The sequence below is a fragment of the Triturus cristatus genome, chromosome 2_2 (genome assembly GCF_964204655.1).
Source record: "Triturus cristatus chromosome 2_2, aTriCri1.1, whole genome shotgun sequence".
NCBI classification, from domain to species: domain Eukaryota; kingdom Metazoa; phylum Chordata; class Amphibia; order Caudata; family Salamandridae; genus Triturus; species Triturus cristatus.
Genome location: NC_140582.1, coordinates 309,962,103 through 309,979,404, shown reverse-complemented (window position 1 = coordinate 309,979,404; position 17,302 = coordinate 309,962,103). Strand labels below are relative to the sequence as shown.

Sequence of the window (17,302 nt, the reverse complement as noted above, 5' to 3'; positions counted from 1 at the left end):
CAATTTGAGGATGACTACATCAACAATCCGGTGAATCCGTTTCTGAGTCACCTCAGAATTTGGAAACGGTACATAGATGATGTACTTATTGTATGGAAGGGGACAGAGGAGGACGCAACAGCTTTCGTTCACTGGGTCAACTCACAAGACAGACATCTCAGGTTCACACATACCATCAACAAGGACCACGCTGTTTTTCTGGATTTGGATATTACACTCACCAATGAGGGGATTAAAACCAAGGTCCACAATAAACCTACAGACAGGAACAGCTTACTTTTATATGAAAGCTACCACCCGAAAGCCCTCAGACAGAACCTACCGGTTGGCCAGTTCCTCCGAATAAGGAGAAATTGCTCTGAAAAAGATACCTACAAAGAACAGGCAAAACACCTCGAGAGTAAACTCATCGAACGCCACTATCCAAGGAAAATGGTAAGAAGGGCAAATAAAAGAGCAAGTAACAACCCTAGAGAAGCACTGTTGGAGGATGTTGAGCAAGTAAAAACAAATAGACCAGTATGTGTCACCACATTTAATCCAGCATCCAATTCAATTAAAAAAATCATAAAAAAGAGATGGCACATACTAAACAGCACTGGGAAACAATGGGAAACCCCCCTTTTTGCGTTTAAACGCAATAGAAACCTACGGGACGAGCTGGTACATGCCCAGATGACCACAAAGGAGGACACTGCACAATCGAGGCTCTGGGACCAACCATGTGTAGTGGGACACTTCGCCTGTGGTACATGCAACTCATGCGACTTAACCAAGAACACCAAAGAGGTAGACATAGGCACTGGCAAATCCTGGCAACTTAGAACATTCAGCAACTGCAATACGGAGAACGTTGTGTATCTTCTAACATGTCCTTGCATGCTCCAATATGTGGGAATGACCACTAGGAAGATAAGAACCCGCATTAATGAACATCGAAGCACGATCAGGTGCAAAAAAAACAACACTAAGTTGACCAGACATTTCTCAGAAAAAAAACACAAAGAAACAGACCTTAGCTGGACTATACTTGAGGTCATGAAAAAAGGTAAATCTGACCTCACCAGAGCACTACATTTCAGAGAGCAACGATGGGTCTACCGCCTCCGTTCCCATGAGAAGGGCCTTAATGATGACATTCCCTGGCTACAGCTAATACGATAAAAAAGAACAATGTACATGAACTATACCATCTCCTGACCACGTTCAAAAAACTTGTCTGCCCTGACTCACATTGAAAACACACACAAAAGTATAGATACCATTGCCATCAATACCACAGTGGTCCTCACCAAACAATCCTCTAGTGCCTCTCTCTACACTTATCCCCCGAGCGCCACCATCCTTCAATGTCAAGTTGACTATAAACGCTCGGCGCACGTACGACCATCTAAATGCAGTACAGTTATATTTTGCTATACTAGCCACGGTGACCACACTACCGTTCACACCTCCAGCTGGCTCATAAGTAAAGTTCAGCCTGTGACGCCGAATGCCGCACAGAGGAAAGTTACGGCTGTTTGAGTATGCATGTGCTTGTATATAAAATATTTATATGATAATAAGTTCGAGTGCTCCTTTTGAACCCACGGATCATGAGAGTGTAGGACTGAACTGAGAATAATATGTGGGACATACATGCAATGAGTTTGCTTGAAAATGACCGGCCCTATAGCATAAGTCACTTTTTATATGGTATTCAAAGGGCTTTATACTCTTTGCGACGCTTCATTGGTTGTCGTTATACGGCTCTCTTAGGGTGACAAAGGGCGATTAATGCCAGGTAGGGCACATCGCACAAAGGATAATTGCGGCAAATTGAGTATACATTTGCTTATATAAGCATTCATATGATAGAATGCATTTGCCTTTATTAAGCGGCTCACCACCACTTGTACGCACCGCTCACCCTAGAATGTTTGGAGCATCCATCATAACATACGCCCCAGCACGCGTCCGTTACAATCTTTGCCGCCATGCCAACCAGCCACGTTCCAGCACACAGTGATATCACCTTGTGAGCTCATTATTTGGGCCACCGCCCCCGCCAAAATGCAACGAGGACATACAATGCACGTATGGCTCCCCACTTTTCCTACGACGCTATCTCCGCACGGGCACTAAACTACGCATATGTTACCATGCCAACATCACAGCCCCGGACAAGTTCTGATTACATTCACTTGATCCCTCCCCCTGCCGCGTTGTAACCAATTAGACAAGACGGTAGAAGACTGCAAACTCCATAACCAATGGAACCTCCCCTTTCGTTTTCCTTCTCCTGGCACACCCTCGCCTGATCGGGCCCCTCCGCTGGAAAACGCCCACTCGCCTTACAACGAATAAGGCTTATCCTTTCTAGAATCACACACGCCCACAACCGACATCTTTTCTCCAGGCGGTGAGATTCCAGGACACCGGGAAACGCTCACATGTTATCACTAACCGCCAATTATTCCAATTAAGTACCCGCGATCCACCTATATAGACAACGCCCGCTCCCTGCCATTTCTACATTCGGGAGGACCGGGAGCGGACGTATAGGTTTCGGGACGCATCCATCAGATGTCACAGTAAGAGTGTGCTTGAACTGAAAGACTGGAGAGTGTGTGGATATATGTACATATGTGTATGCTCATTCAACCATGAGATTTGTATAGATTACTGCTCAGTTCGTTTTGGGAGATTCCTCTCCAACCTACAAACGCTGTCATGAAATTTGTGGTTTTCTTATGTTCTCTTTTACAGAGGAGACAAAAACTGTGGACTCCATCCGCCCCTTCCCCCATGGGACATATTGTCCATTTAACTAGGGTAAGACTGGTGGCAGCATCGCCTGCCACCATCCTCATAGTTTCACACAAGTGTACACAATTAGAGTGCCACCAAGTCACGTACACACCACTGTTTTCACGCTTAGAAATCAATGCATGCATTGTCTTTCTTCCTTTTTTTCCTTACAGGTACTAATGACCCAGCGAGTTACATTAATCATTATCTCCCATACTTTTATTTCAGGCTTCAACTTTGGAAGCAGTTATAATACGGTGAAGTGTGACCAACGCCACACTCACAAAGTGGTAAAATCATACCAACATTTGGTAAGAACGGAGCCCTTTTTCTCATCTCTAGGTCCTGATGAATGCCATGGACCCAATTGGGCCACTTGGGCAGAAACATGTCGACCATCCACTAGACGGTAGGGGACAATAACCACCCCAATTACCGTCACATTCACATTTTAATATCATATAGTTTTCATTTCACATTAAAAACGCCTCTGACTACTATAATGATTTTTAACCCCACTCACATATCCACGGGCCCCCACTTAGTCACTTAGAAGTGCATCCTTGTCGTCAAGTGTATGCCCGCCCTCCATCAAACGAAGGTTTTGGAGGGCGAGGACTGGTCAATGATGAAGCATGACACCAGGTGGTGTGTGAGACCAGTCCGTAACTTTTTGTGAGATGCCCACACTCACGACGTTCTTGTAACTCGTTTGGGTTGTCACACTAGGAGCAGCTCTTTTGTGATAAACACTATTTAATAACGGGACACTCATGGACCACGGCAATTTCGTGAGAGAAACGGGGGCACCTGACCATTTATACTTATTGCATGCTGCACTCTTGCAATATATTAAGACACGCTGGGCTCCTCAACGACAAGAACCCTCCACACACAAACTCGTTAAAACATTATACTATATGGGCAGAGGTAGACACCTCATCAAGTGGCTCTATGTGGGGATACGTGCACATGCGGCGGTCGAACTTAATACATTGCGTCATACATGGGAGGAGGACTTGGGACGGGAACTAGAGGATAAGGGATGGGCAAAAATCATAGAATACCCCAAGAAAGTATCCAGAAATGCAAAATTCAAATTCATACAGACTATGCTACTCCACAGAGCCTATCTCACCCCCACAAGATTAGATAAAATGTTCCCACGGACACAACATCTCTGCCCCAGATGCCAGCTGGAGGGTGCTGACTTACCACACATGCTGAGGGCATGCCCTCACCTAAGAGGGTTCTGGGAATAGATCAGGCAACACATACGGGTGGCCATACAAAGAGAACTAGGCAACACTATGGAGGAATGTATTGTGGGCCTGCACAAGAACTCATCCAAACACAAGGTACAATACAAATTTGTGAATCTGGCACTCGTTCTAGAGAAACGAGCCATCACAATGCGATGGAAATCAAAGAAACCGCCCACAGACCATGCTTGGCATAGCGAGCTAATCCGCTGGGGCAGCACCGAAAGTGCAGCAATAAGACGGGAGGAAGCTAAAGGTTTACGTAAAATCCCAATAGCTATGGAATGGGACATTATGTTAGAACTCATGAAAACACTATACTTGGAATCTAGCAACACCCATGTTGCATAATAAATTCATAATTGTAATAACGAGGACACCTAACTCGAACGAACTGTATGCATGGGTAAGATGGGACAGATTTACCAGGTGCAGTTGTTGTAGTCCTCCTAATTGTAAATACAGGGACGTGTATTGCTGGTCTGTGCCATGAACCAGACATTATATAAATATATGTGTTTTTTCTCTTACAAAGGACTGGAGGGTGGCAGAAAGGGTTTAGTTTAATTGCAGATTGGGGTACGTTGGGACATGTTTTAATATGTCGGTTTCGAAAGAGCACAAATTGTATAGGAAATATTTTTTTTATTTTTTTACCCATTGGATAGCTGTGATGGCAAGTCAATTATGTACAAATATTATGTGATGCTCAATCCCACCTTCTGTCGGAACCACCGGAATTTTCTTTGTATCTGTGACATGACATGTACCCAACCAATGTACCAATTTCAACACAAAAAATGAAAACCTTAAAGTTTGTTAAAAAAAAAAAAAAAATCAAGGCCTCATAGTATTTTAGACAATACTAAAAGAAAAACAAATCAACCCAACATTTTTTTTTTTTTAAATATCCAAAATATGGTATAATATCTTTCCGATTACAAGTGGTCAAACAATATGAGCGACATGCTAATTTTCTAAAATCCTTAAACTAATTATCAGAGTGCCTTCGGCAAATACATTGGTATACACTAAAAGTTCTCTACATTATCCTTCACTTTCAACAAAATCCTATCATTTCAAACTCATTTTTATTGCACTTCAACCTTTTCATTCTAAGTACAGAATACATTATTTGATTTATTCAGCATCTTTCCACGTGTCAATCTTTGAAATCCCTCCCATTAGAGAACTTTAACTCATTCATGTCAAGAAAGATACTGATAAGTTACTTGCCTTCCTTAATATGAGTTAACAGATTCATTATGGTGCATTATTCTTACGTATCTCAAAACACAGCATAAGGAAAATCTATAATACATGATAAACCCTACCCAGAGGAATATTCATACTCGATCAGTATTAATGAATCCATATCAAAGTAATTATTCCAGTGTAGTGAATAATATCCCAAACATTCCTCCATCACATCTGTTGATGTACTTATATGTTTCTTCCCTTTTTGCATGCATAAGCAATTCTTTTCCACAAAAATATTCTTGATTCACAGATTCTAGGCAAACATTTGTGTCTCAACGTCACGTTCAGTATACAATTGAATAAATTCACATTTCTAACAAGCACCTGAACACTTTATCTTCTGAGTTAAAGTACATCAACAGCATTATATTATGTTCTAACCAAAACCAATGTCAATGATTTCCATGGACCTGGTTCTTACCCTTATCTAATGACACAATGTAACTATAAATGTCTTGCATTTGTGTATTAAAATCACAGCATCTTAAATCAAAATACTTTTTGTCTCTAATATTACTTTCAATCTCACGGTTTTAAAAAAACGTTTCATTAGCTTTTCATTTGAAAAACAAACATACCCACATTACATCAAGAGAAAACCATGAGATTATGTATTGGAACACAGTCTCTCATACAAAGAAATCCTCACAGCATAGTTTGAAGAAGTTCAGGAGACAAATGGAGGGGGGGCACCCATCCTGGAGGAATGCCCCTGCTCTCCAAGTCGTCCTTACGAGGGCACGGGGGACCATACTCCATACTCAGTCAGGTGTCGGCTGTAGATTATCTATCCCCAGATCATAGAACTCCCGCCATCGGCCCCATATTCTCTCAAATTTACTCGAGCACCCTCTAGCGACAAAGATTACTCTTTCGGCCCTCATGCATGCGTCAATCCCTGCAATCCATTGTTCCTTTGTGGAAACCTCCTTAACCCCAAGACCTATGCCACGTCTCTCTTTGGTACTACAAATCCCAATGAGCAGGACAGCAAATTCTTGTGGGGCATGTCAACATCCCCTGGCATGCCCAAGAGCACAAATTGGGGGTTAGGTGGTATCTCTTCCTCTAGCATGTCCGCCAGTTCTTTCATAATAATTAACCAATATTTCTGTATCTCCAGACATTCCCATATCTCATAGTAGAATGGGCCGGCATGAAATTTATAGCATAAACATATGGGTAGGGGAATCCTTCCCTACTTTTGTAACCTGTCCCATGCTAGGTAGATTCTGTGCAAGATGTTAAGCTGTATCAAATGGAAGCATGCTCTAATGGCCACTTCCCGCTGGTGCATTAGTGCCGCCTCCCAGTCCACATCCTCCATTGTACCCAGATCCTGCTCCCAAAGTCATCTGAGGCCAACCAGGCCACCGGGGCAGTTGTTAATAAGCAGCCTGTAGGTGGAGGATATTGCTCCCCTCCCCAAGGGTCCAGTCATGAGGTGGGTCTCTAAAGGAGATGCATACAGTAGTGAAATCCAGTCTTTTGCCTCCACCCGCAATGCGTGGTGAAGTTGGGTGTATTTATAAAATTACGTGTGCACAGTCTTCTTGTAGGTGCTCTAATGACTTGAACTGTCCGTCCACCATCATATCCCCCAGGCAGACTATACCGCTCATTTCCCAACTTCCAAATCCCTGCAGCTTACTCACATCACACAGCGTAGTCCCCACCCAAAGTGGGGTGGATTTAGCCACTCTCCCCTACTATTCCACCTGGGACTTTGCCCTGTCCCACACTGATAGTGTTGCATGTGCCGGCATCAGGAGGCTCAAGATATCCTTGCTGTCATGCACATAATACCTCCAGGGAGAGTCGGTGATGAAACACCCGTCCAGGCGCTCCCCTGAAGCCTCCCTCAGGGTGTATGCCCAATCGTTTATTTCCTGGATATCGGAGGCTCAGAGTGGGATGGCAATCCCTCCATTGTATACTGAACAGCAGAGAGTTGACAATGATATCTGCAGGTTCCCCCATCCCACAACAATCGCTGAACCTCCCTGTCCAACCAACCGAAGAATGTGAATTGGGCAGTGGGAATGGCATATTCTGTAAGACATATAGGGGTTAGGGGAGGGTGATCATCTTAAGACTGGCTGCCCTACAAAGGAGTGTCAGAGTGAGTTTCCTCCACCTGGCCACATCCTTCTGCTGCTGCACCAACTGCGTCCCTAGGTTCCCCTCATTGAAGCATTCCAAACCCTGTGTAATATATATACCTAAGTACCTGCAGCCATCAGTGGTCCCTCACAGGGCAGCATGAATTAAAATGTCTTGATCCCATGGTCCTGTTTCGAAGAGGACTGACTTACCCCAGTTCACCCTATAGCCAGAGTAATTATCAATCTCCATCACCCCATCTAGCAGAGAAGTCAAGGATTTCTCGGGTTCTGGTATATATAAAAGGACATCATCCACATACAAAGAAATCTGTCCTTCCTGCCACAGTTCACCCGCTCACTTACCCAACAGGCCAGAGGCTCCATACACTGGCAAATAATTAAGGGGGCAGTGGGCAGCATTAACTCATACCCTGCCCCAGCAGAAATGGCTCTCAGGTCATCCCATTAATTCTCACTGCTGCCATGGGTCCAGCATACTGGAGGGCCACCCAGCTACAAAAGCAAGGGCCGAAACTGAACCACCTGACCAGCCCCTGCAGAAAGGGCCAGTGGATTGAGTTGAACGCCTTCTCTGCATCAGTGGAAATAACAGCCAGGGTACGGGGCACATCCTGAACAGTGCCAGTTATGTAGGCATCGAATGTTCTGTCTTGTGAACTGACCTGGTATCAACCCTGTCTGGTCGCAATGGGCCAGGGCATGGATCAATTTATAAGTCGGTTGTTCAAAAATGCAGAAGATATCCAAGATGTTGATATGGTCAATAAGAATTATTGTTCAAGTTATGTTGATCAGAAATGCCCCATCGGAGAACGCCTTCCTGCTGCTCAGCTGCTCACGCACAAACTGCCCTCACATTCAAAGCATGCAATCTCACATTCCAACAGACATTCTATCTACCTCACACGCACGCACGCAGACTGAGCAGCACGGAAACAATGGTTTGATTGACGAAGCATAACATAACACATCTCCCTTCTACAAGGCAATCAAAAAAAGTATATATATAAAATAACAATAGATTGACAACATGAAATGGAACTGTAATGGAAAGACAATGTTGATAAAGTGATCCTAAGTCCCTATGGAAAAATACATACATAAATGCATAAAATCAGAACAGTTTTTTTCCTTAACCAAGCAATATAATGGACAAGAAATAATTAGGAGCAATGATAATCCTTTTGCCAAGTAGGTTTACAAAGAATGTGACCCGATAATCTCCTGGTACCAGTGTTGTGTGTAAGTGATGAATCCCCTCTTGTTTTATTACTATTAGCGTCAGGATTGGTGTCACCAGGTTTTGAAGAACTAACGCAGTACTCTTTGCTTGACCACAACCTACATTCAAGATCATTACATAAGGTCACTTTCCTGAAATTCCACCATCGCCCATCATCTAACCTCACACAATTGCCACTGATCTTCAACACTTTCTTGAGTTTAGACCATCTGGACATTCCCGTCTTTGGTAATCCCTCAAGTGAAGTCCTCACCCAATCCCCAATTTTGAATACACGTGTCCGACCTTTTATCTTATCATTATGTCTCAAAGCATATTTACATTGATAGTCACTTACTCTATGCTCTAAAGTTTCCCTTGGAATCCTTTTCACAAATTCCTTTCGCATCCATGCCGGTGTGACTTTACTGCATGCCATTCTCCCCTTGAGAAGACAGAATGGAGTTTCTTGAGTGGCAGAATGAGGAGTGTTACGATAATTCCACAATATTTTCTTAACAGAAGACCTAAAATCCACACCCTCCGTTTCAGCCAACTGTATGCACTCTTTCAATACCCGATTGAACCTCTCAACCATCCCGTTCTCCCTGGATTGTAAACAGCAGTAGTAATGTGTTTGACGCCATGCTCTTTTAGGTATCCTTGAAACTCATTAGCTAAAAATTGCGGACCATTGTCAGTAGTAATACTTTCAGGATAACCTTCCCAATGGAAAATTTCCTCACAAAAATTGATGACATTAGACGCTTTGATTTCTTTTACGAAAACGACTTCAGGCCATTTGGTGTAATAATCCATTAGGACAAAAGCAAATTTACCTGTTATGTAGGTAGAAATGAACGGGCCACAAATGTCCATGGCCAGCTTTTGCCACGGTCTTTCTGAAAATGCAATGGGTGTAATGGTGGTATCTTGTGATGTATGTGACTTGTCACTGCACATGCATGCAATGCAACTCCTCACACACCTGTCAATGTCTTTATTCATGTCTGGTCACCAAAAATCACATCTCGCCCTTCTTTTCATGCAAGACATGCCAGAATGTCCCTCGTGTAAAAGTTCTAACAATCTAGAGCGTAATCCCACAGGCACTACTAATTTATCCGTTCTCCTGACTATTCCTGTCGGCGATTCAACAGATAACTCAACCCAAATCATTTTGTACTCCGACAGCTCCATATTCGAAAACAATTGCCGATTGCAATGATCGGTTAAACCAGAAATAACTTGTTGCAACACTGGGTTAGCCAAAGTGGCCTGTTTCCATTCCTCTAAGCTAATCGCCACATTGCATGCTTCCTCGACTGAAGCTATTATGCAGTCTTCATCCAGGTCCTCGGGAGTTATATCATCCTTGGAGGTTCCTGGAAGGGGTAAGCGTGACAAGCAGTCGGCATTGACGTTTTTGAGACCAGGTACATATACCACCTGAAAGTCATATTCTTGTAATTTTATGCAGCCACTTCGCAATTCTAGGAGTGGCCTTCCCTGCACCCTTAGTCGTGCAAATATCTATCAAAGGTTTGTGGTCAGTTCTTAATTCAAACTTGGTACCCCAAATGTATGTTCTAAAATGGTTGATACCCCAAAAACAAGCGAGAGCTTCCTTTTCGATAACAGAATAAGTCGCTTCCGCACCTTTTAAGGTGCGAGAAGCGAATGCTACCACCCACTCACTGTTATCCTTTCTTTGCATTAAAACAGCTCCTAAACCATAAGCACTGGCATCCACTACAATAATAGATTTCTTGTGAGGATCGTAAGGCTTAAGGGCAACAGCTTGACAGATATCATTTTTCAAGCTGTCGAATGCTGTTTGACACTCAGGGCTCCATGTAAAATTTGCCCCTTTTTTCATTAACAGTCTCAAACAGTAAACCTTGGACGCAAAGTGATTTACAAATTTTGAGTAATACTCCGCCAACCCCAGAAAGGAGCAAAGTTGTTCTTTATCTACAGGAGACAGAGCATTATTAATCGCATCAAGAAGATTCTTTTTGGGTTTGACACCGTCAGCCGATAAGGTATGCCCTAAGTAGTCAATTTGTGTCACAGCGAATTTACATTTATCAGCCGAGACTGTCAAACCAGCAAGTTTCAATTTCATCAGAACTTCATTTAAAATCAAATTGTGAGTTGCGAGACCTTTTCCCCATACTAGCACATCATATTGGAAGACAAGCATGTTGTTGATGCCCTTAAGAATGCTACACATGAGTCTTTGAAAAACTGCCGAAGCAGAAGCCAATCCAAAAGGCATTCTAAGAAATTGAAATGCACCCTTAGGGGTGATAAATGAAGTGAGATGACGCAAGGTGGGGTGTAATTTTATCTGGTAGTATGCATTGGATAGATCAATAGAAGAGAAATATTTGGCATCCTTGACAGAAGTTATCATCTCGTTAATGCGTGGAAGGGGTGACGGTCTATCCAGATATTTTTATTCAAGTCTCTTAAGTCTACACACATACGCAATTTTCCATTGGGTTTGCATGCCAAAACCACTGGACTAAGCCAATCCGACGATTCAATCGGTTCAATTATGTTCTCCTCACATAGCTTGTCAAGTTATTGCTTTAATTGTGGTCTTAAAACCAAAGGGACATTGCGGACCTTGTGCACTACTGGAAGAGCAACTGACTTTAATATGATGCGATGCTCAAATTTATTTAAACAACCTAATTTTGCCTTGAATAGCCGGGATCTTTCATGCTCCAAATTGAAGTGTAAGAGTCATCTGTTAGTAGGACCTGATTGGGATGATTTGGATAGAGTATCATTCCTAAGCTTTTCTGTTCTTTCCATCCCAACAAAGCTCTACCGTTGTCAACTACATAGATGTTAGCTTGCACATTTCTACTTCTGTACAATATGTTGGCGACAAAATATCCCAAAACTGGAAGTTTGTTTCCACAATACCTTACGGGTTCTACATCAGATGGCAAAAGGTTACTTTTACCAATGGACGTCCTCGTCTGTTTGTCTATAATAGTGAAAGGCAAACATGAATCAGCCCACATGGGAACATTTACTTGGTTAATGGACAACACACATTTGGGTGGTTGGTATGTGCCTGACACCTCATTTACCTCATTGTCCCAAATAACTAATACTTCGATTTCACTGTCGCAATCACTCAGTGGCAGTTGATTACAGTCATTAACAACATTCACAGAATGCTTCCAAAATTCACGATCACCAGTTTTGCACATTTTAGAAAAATGACCAGTCCTATTGCACTTAAAACAGGTGACATTGATGGCAGGGCAAAGTGGATTATCAGCAATGTGAATGTTGCTACCACATCTGAAACAAAAGCGTTTGTGAGTTGAAAATTGCGTTTTAGCTTTGATAGGATGAGTGCGAAAATCATTGTGCTTATCATTGCTCGACATAAACATAGATTTGGATCTGAAGGCATTGATGTGCAGTTATCTACAAGACATAAATCGCTTGGTTTGTTAGTGTACTCACTTTTCAACTCTTTCACATATCGTGAAGTGTTTTCAATTCTTCTAGCTACACTGATGGTTTTCTCTAACGATGGGTCATTGAGATCTAATAACCTTTCTTCGATTTTTTAATTATTAGTTCTATTTATAAACTGGTCCCTAATAATTTCTTCATGTAAATCTTTAAACTTGCATGTTGCAGCAAGTGTTCTTAAAACTGCAACGTACTGTTCAACAGTTTCTCCCGTTAACTGCGCCCTTGAAAAAAATGTGTGTCTTTCAAGAACAATGCTAGTCTTCTTTCCATATTCTCCTCTAATGCTCTTAATGCATCTAAATATTCATCAGTGACATAAAGTTCTGCTTTGGAACTGTCAAAAACTATTTCTTCGTCAGATGAGTTACCACCCTCTTCACCACCTACAACATTACTGGTGGAAGAGTTTACTTTTACCGGTATGGGTAGGGTTTTTAAAACTTTCCTTCCCTCAACTCCTAGATTATGTCTTAAAAGAGCTAATTTACGTGAGGCTAAGAACGTCTCGCCACCAATTGCTTCAAGATAAGTTTCGAAAGATTATTGCCAGTCTTACCAAGCCATGGGGGGCAAACCAGGGTTTTGTAAAAACTTAGGTGGAGCTAACACAGAGTTTGATTCCATGGTTACAGATTGCACACTATAATATGTTGTATCAGAAGGAATCAAGGAACAAACGATAATATCATGACTATGTAACAATAAAAAAAATAACAAATGTAGTCACCGCCGTCTGAGATTCTTGAAGATAATGTTCCTGTAACAGTTTATGAACATAAATAATAAATTAACATACCAAAAATAGACACCGTTGTCGATTGGATGAATACATAAGCAAAGAGAACTTTCGTGATGTTCAAATCCTTAAGTTGATGAAATTGTTTGTTGAATAAAGTTATAGTGAGCAAAAAAAAAAAAAGTTAAAACAATTAAGGTAGACACCGTTGTCTATGTGGATTAAATGAGACCTCCGCTAAATGCACTATGGTTAACCTGGGCTGCAAACGGTTAATCGTCGGCTTGGTAAAGTATTAGCTATTGAAATGTGTACACGAACATTAACTAACTGTTGTCCGCGATGTTTCCTTGTAAATAAGCTGTGGTTGCTAGGGTTCCGCGATGTTTCCTTGTAGATTAGCTGTGGTTGTTAGGATACGGATGACACCATTACGCGATGACGCGCAACGTTCTTCTGATGACTTCCTGTTGCACGAGAAGAATAGGAGCTTGTGAGTGCGAGACGAGCGGTTCCTTTAGAATAGAGCTGAGAATTCCATGGCGATCGCGGACAGCATTCCAAAAATACTTTGAAGGTGATTATTTTTAAATTATTGTGCGTTTGAGCGTAAGGAAATGTGCATCAAAAACAAACACCGCTATACACTATATCGGCACTGCAGTCTCATAAGAACGGGGTTTACAAGGCAAGTCTTCCACAAGACAAATTACTAGGCTTCACTGCATCAGAGTATTGAGGCTCGATTTTTTGCCACCGATAAAATACAGAGATGACCCACGTACCTTCTTTAAGACATAAATTGGTCCTTATGTCCATTCAGCACGCCGAGTTCAATCGTCGCCACTTTTATAAGTCGGTTGTTCAAAAATGCAGAAGTGATCCAAGATGTTGATATGGTCAATAAGATTTATTGTTCAAGTTATGTCGATCAGAAATTCCCCATCGTAGAACGCCTTCCTGCTGCTCAGCTGCTCACGCACAAAACTGCCCTCACGTTCAAAGCATGCAATCTCACATTCCAACAGACATTCTATCTACCTCACACGCACGCAGACTGAGCAGCACGGAAACAATGGTTTGATTGACGAAGCATAACATAACAGATCACATCCTTCAACGTGCAGGCCAGGACAGTGGCCAGGAGCTTAGTCTCCACAATCAGCAGGGAGATGAGAAAATAGGAGCTGCAGTTTAACCTCTGCTTGACTTCATTGTAGAGCACCATAATCAGAGCATGTCTAAGTAATCCCGAAGCCCAGGAATCCTCAGACATTGCCAGGAGGAGAGGGCACACCAGGGCTCCCATTCTCTGGAACAACTCTGCCAGCAACCCATTGGGGCCAGTGGGTCTCTTTCTATTCATGGACAGCAACGTTGCAGTAAGCTCAGCTAGAGTAAGTTCGCCATCCAGAGTTTGTACCATCCCTTCCGGGGTGCGTAGAGGGTCCTGTAGTACTGTGCAAACTCCCAGGCTATCTCATCCGTTTGGGTCAGCCTGTCCCCTGTGCTTGAGACAATCACCCGCCCCCCCCCCCAATCTAGCTTCCTCCTTCCTGCAGCTCAACCATGCCAGCAGGTGCCTGGCTTTATCTTTAACCTCATGAATCCTGAATTGCACGGCCAAGTAGTGGCATCAGGCCGCCGCCTCCTCCACTGGATTTGGGTACTCAGTTTGAGCTGCATCTAGGAGTCAGTGTGTCAATTCTCCAGCTGAGACACTAAGTGGTGCTCCAGGATCTGCACCTTCCATCCTAGCACCAATATTTTACTGTTTCTTCATCGTTTCTTACAAGCCATTATCGTCCATAGGCGGTCTCGGAGGAGCGCTTTGTAGACTTTCCACAACACCAAGGGTGAGTCTACTAAATCCTTAGTCTCTTCAAAATGCATTGTGGTATCTGCTCTGTTATGAGTTCAGTGTCTGGAAGCTCCCAGGTATTAAAACACCACTGCGGTCTGCCCGATCACCTGTGGGCTCCCACAGTAGTCAGTAGTAGCGAGTGATCCGAGATACTCCTTGCCAGATACTCCCCCCTCTCAAGGGAAGGTATCAACCCCTTTGCTATAAACAAGGAGCCAGTTGGAAGAATGTCCTGTGCGCCCCATAGTAATAAGAGTAGGCCACATCCATCGAGTGCATCAGCCACCAAACATCCTTCAACACCAATGCCCAGGTGCACTTTGCCAGACCCCGTGAAGGTTCGGTCTATCTGAACCCTGCTGAGACCTGTACTTCTCCGGAAACAGGATTTAATTCCAGTCTCCCCCTCCCAGAGGGATAGTAGGGCCCGTTTCAAGGAGCATGGGACCTATTTTATCCATTCCCACCTGCTGGAGGCGAGCATAGACATTTATGAGTGTATAACCTTGCATGTCCCTGTATTCCCAGTACCATTCCATCCAGGTCAACCCATTTCCTCATGATCAAGAATGGGAGTTTCTTACGCACCAGGGGCCCGATTCACAGAACTAACTTAAGACAAAATCCTAAACTTACTACTTTTGGTATTCACAGAAGTTAGGATTTTGTCTTAAGTTTGTCTTAAGACAAACTTAAGACAGACTTAAGACAGTCTTAAGACAGACTTAAGACAGTCTTAAGACAGACTTAAGACAGTCTTAAGACAGACTTAAGACAAACTTAAGACAGACTTAAGTTAGGATTTTGTCTTAAGTCTGTCTTAAGTCTGTCTTAAGTTTGTCTTAAGTCTGTCTTAAGACTGTCTTAAGTCTGTCTTAAGACTGTCTTAAGTCTGTCTTAAGTTTGTCTTAAGACATACTTAAGACAAAATAGTAACTTCTGTGAATACCAAAAGTAGTAAGTTTAGGATTTTGTCTTAAGTTAGTTCTGTGAATCGGCCCCCAGGATTGCGATCCCCCCCATGAGCCTCTTGTGAATCCAGTGTGGTATAGCAATACATATCGACCTCGCCCCAGGGAGTTGCAGTCAGTGCCCAAGGTGTGCATTATCTGCAAGAAAACTGTGCGTTTGATGTACTTGGCTGCCACCCCTCTCTTGATCTTGTCCCCCAGGCCATTTACATTCTAGGAAAGGATTTTAAGGCAGTCAAGAACACCCCTCCCCCCAACTGATGATCCGGAGTCATGTAGTCTGTCCATCCCTGCCACCCTCCAGTCACCCTCATCCATATCACCCTCGGTGTGTGACTATCTGCCCAACAACATAAACTGGCCCAACTACCCGGAACTCCCACATCCTACATTTCCTTTCAATAAGCAAAAACATACTTATTCCCAATGCCAGAAAGGTCTGTCACCACCCCTCCCCCCAAAAAACTGTAAAACTAACTTTAGCATAAAAGAATATTGAGGAAAGTTGTGTCACCTGTGGAGGTCCCACTAGCACGAACAGTAGTGTTGTATGTGTGATGCTCAATTTGTGGCCTGTGTCAATTGAGCCACACCCCAGCCCAAATAAGCAAAACATTATACATATAAGCTTGTCCAACAAGTGGTTCAGAGTCCTGGCGCCTCCCCAGGGTCTTGCCAGCTCACGGCAGGCCAGTCCATCCAGGTCAGAGAATGCCATGAGTCATAATTGGGGGTCACCTCAGGGCCAGGCTCAAGAGCATCCATCACAGAGTCTGACTTCAAATCCACCTCCTCCACCACCCTGGCCCTTTCTGTCCTGTCCTGCAAGGACGAGGGGCGACTCAACAGTGTGAAGGCCCTCCAATTCATCGACTGCCTTTTTTGCGCTCCACCATTTGCCAAGCCTCAGCCCTTACCATCACCTTTCCATCCTGCTCCAGCCACTCCAGATCTCTCTAGGGGGCTCAAACAAGAATGTGGAGTTGTTCTTAGCTACCCGGAGTTTGCCTGGGTATTTGATAGGCTCATTTGTCGCAGTTTCACCTTCACATCCAGAAAGAATAAGGCTAAGGGGGCTCCATTGTACATATTGTCTGCGAGCCATTGCTCTAGATATAGTCCTGCTGATTGCCTCTCCGCCTTTTTGAGTAGGCCGGTCATCTTTATGCCACACTGGTGGGAGCAGCCCTCCGCATCCTCTGCTCAATCTTGAAGTTGTTCCACCGCAGTGGCCAGCTCCTGTAATTGAGCATTCATTTTGCCAAGCTCTGGGGTCGACAGGCCCACCGTCATCTCTACCTCATGAACCAGGAGCCCAACTTCCGATGATCCATCCTGAGCAGCCCCATATCTAGCCCACACAATCTATCTTGGCCTCCAGGTAGTCCCCAAAGGCACCCAGTATCTTGCTCAGTTGATCAGCTTGACTCGCCAGGGCATCCCCCATGGACCTGAGTGTGGGTCCCCGTCCTACCATGTCTCTGGGCCAAGTGTCCTTGCACTGTGGGGGTCTTATCCTGCTTGGGCTTCATCATGCCATCATGGTCTAGGGCACCTCAGT

The 17,302-nt window shown here is 43.6% G+C and overlaps 1 long non-coding RNA gene across 3 annotated transcripts in view; it reads right to left on the bottom strand.

The window, feature by feature from the left end:
- LOC146862169 (uncharacterized) overlaps positions 1-17,302 on the bottom strand; it is a 334,729-nt gene that overhangs the window by 252,856 nt on the left and 64,571 nt on the right. For all 3 annotated transcript variants that reach the window (XR_014978389.1, XR_014978391.1, XR_014978390.1), the window contains exon 3: positions 9,019-9,105. This is a non-coding gene — a long non-coding RNA (uncharacterized LOC146862169). The remainder of the gene's footprint in view (positions 1-9,018; positions 9,106-17,302) is intronic.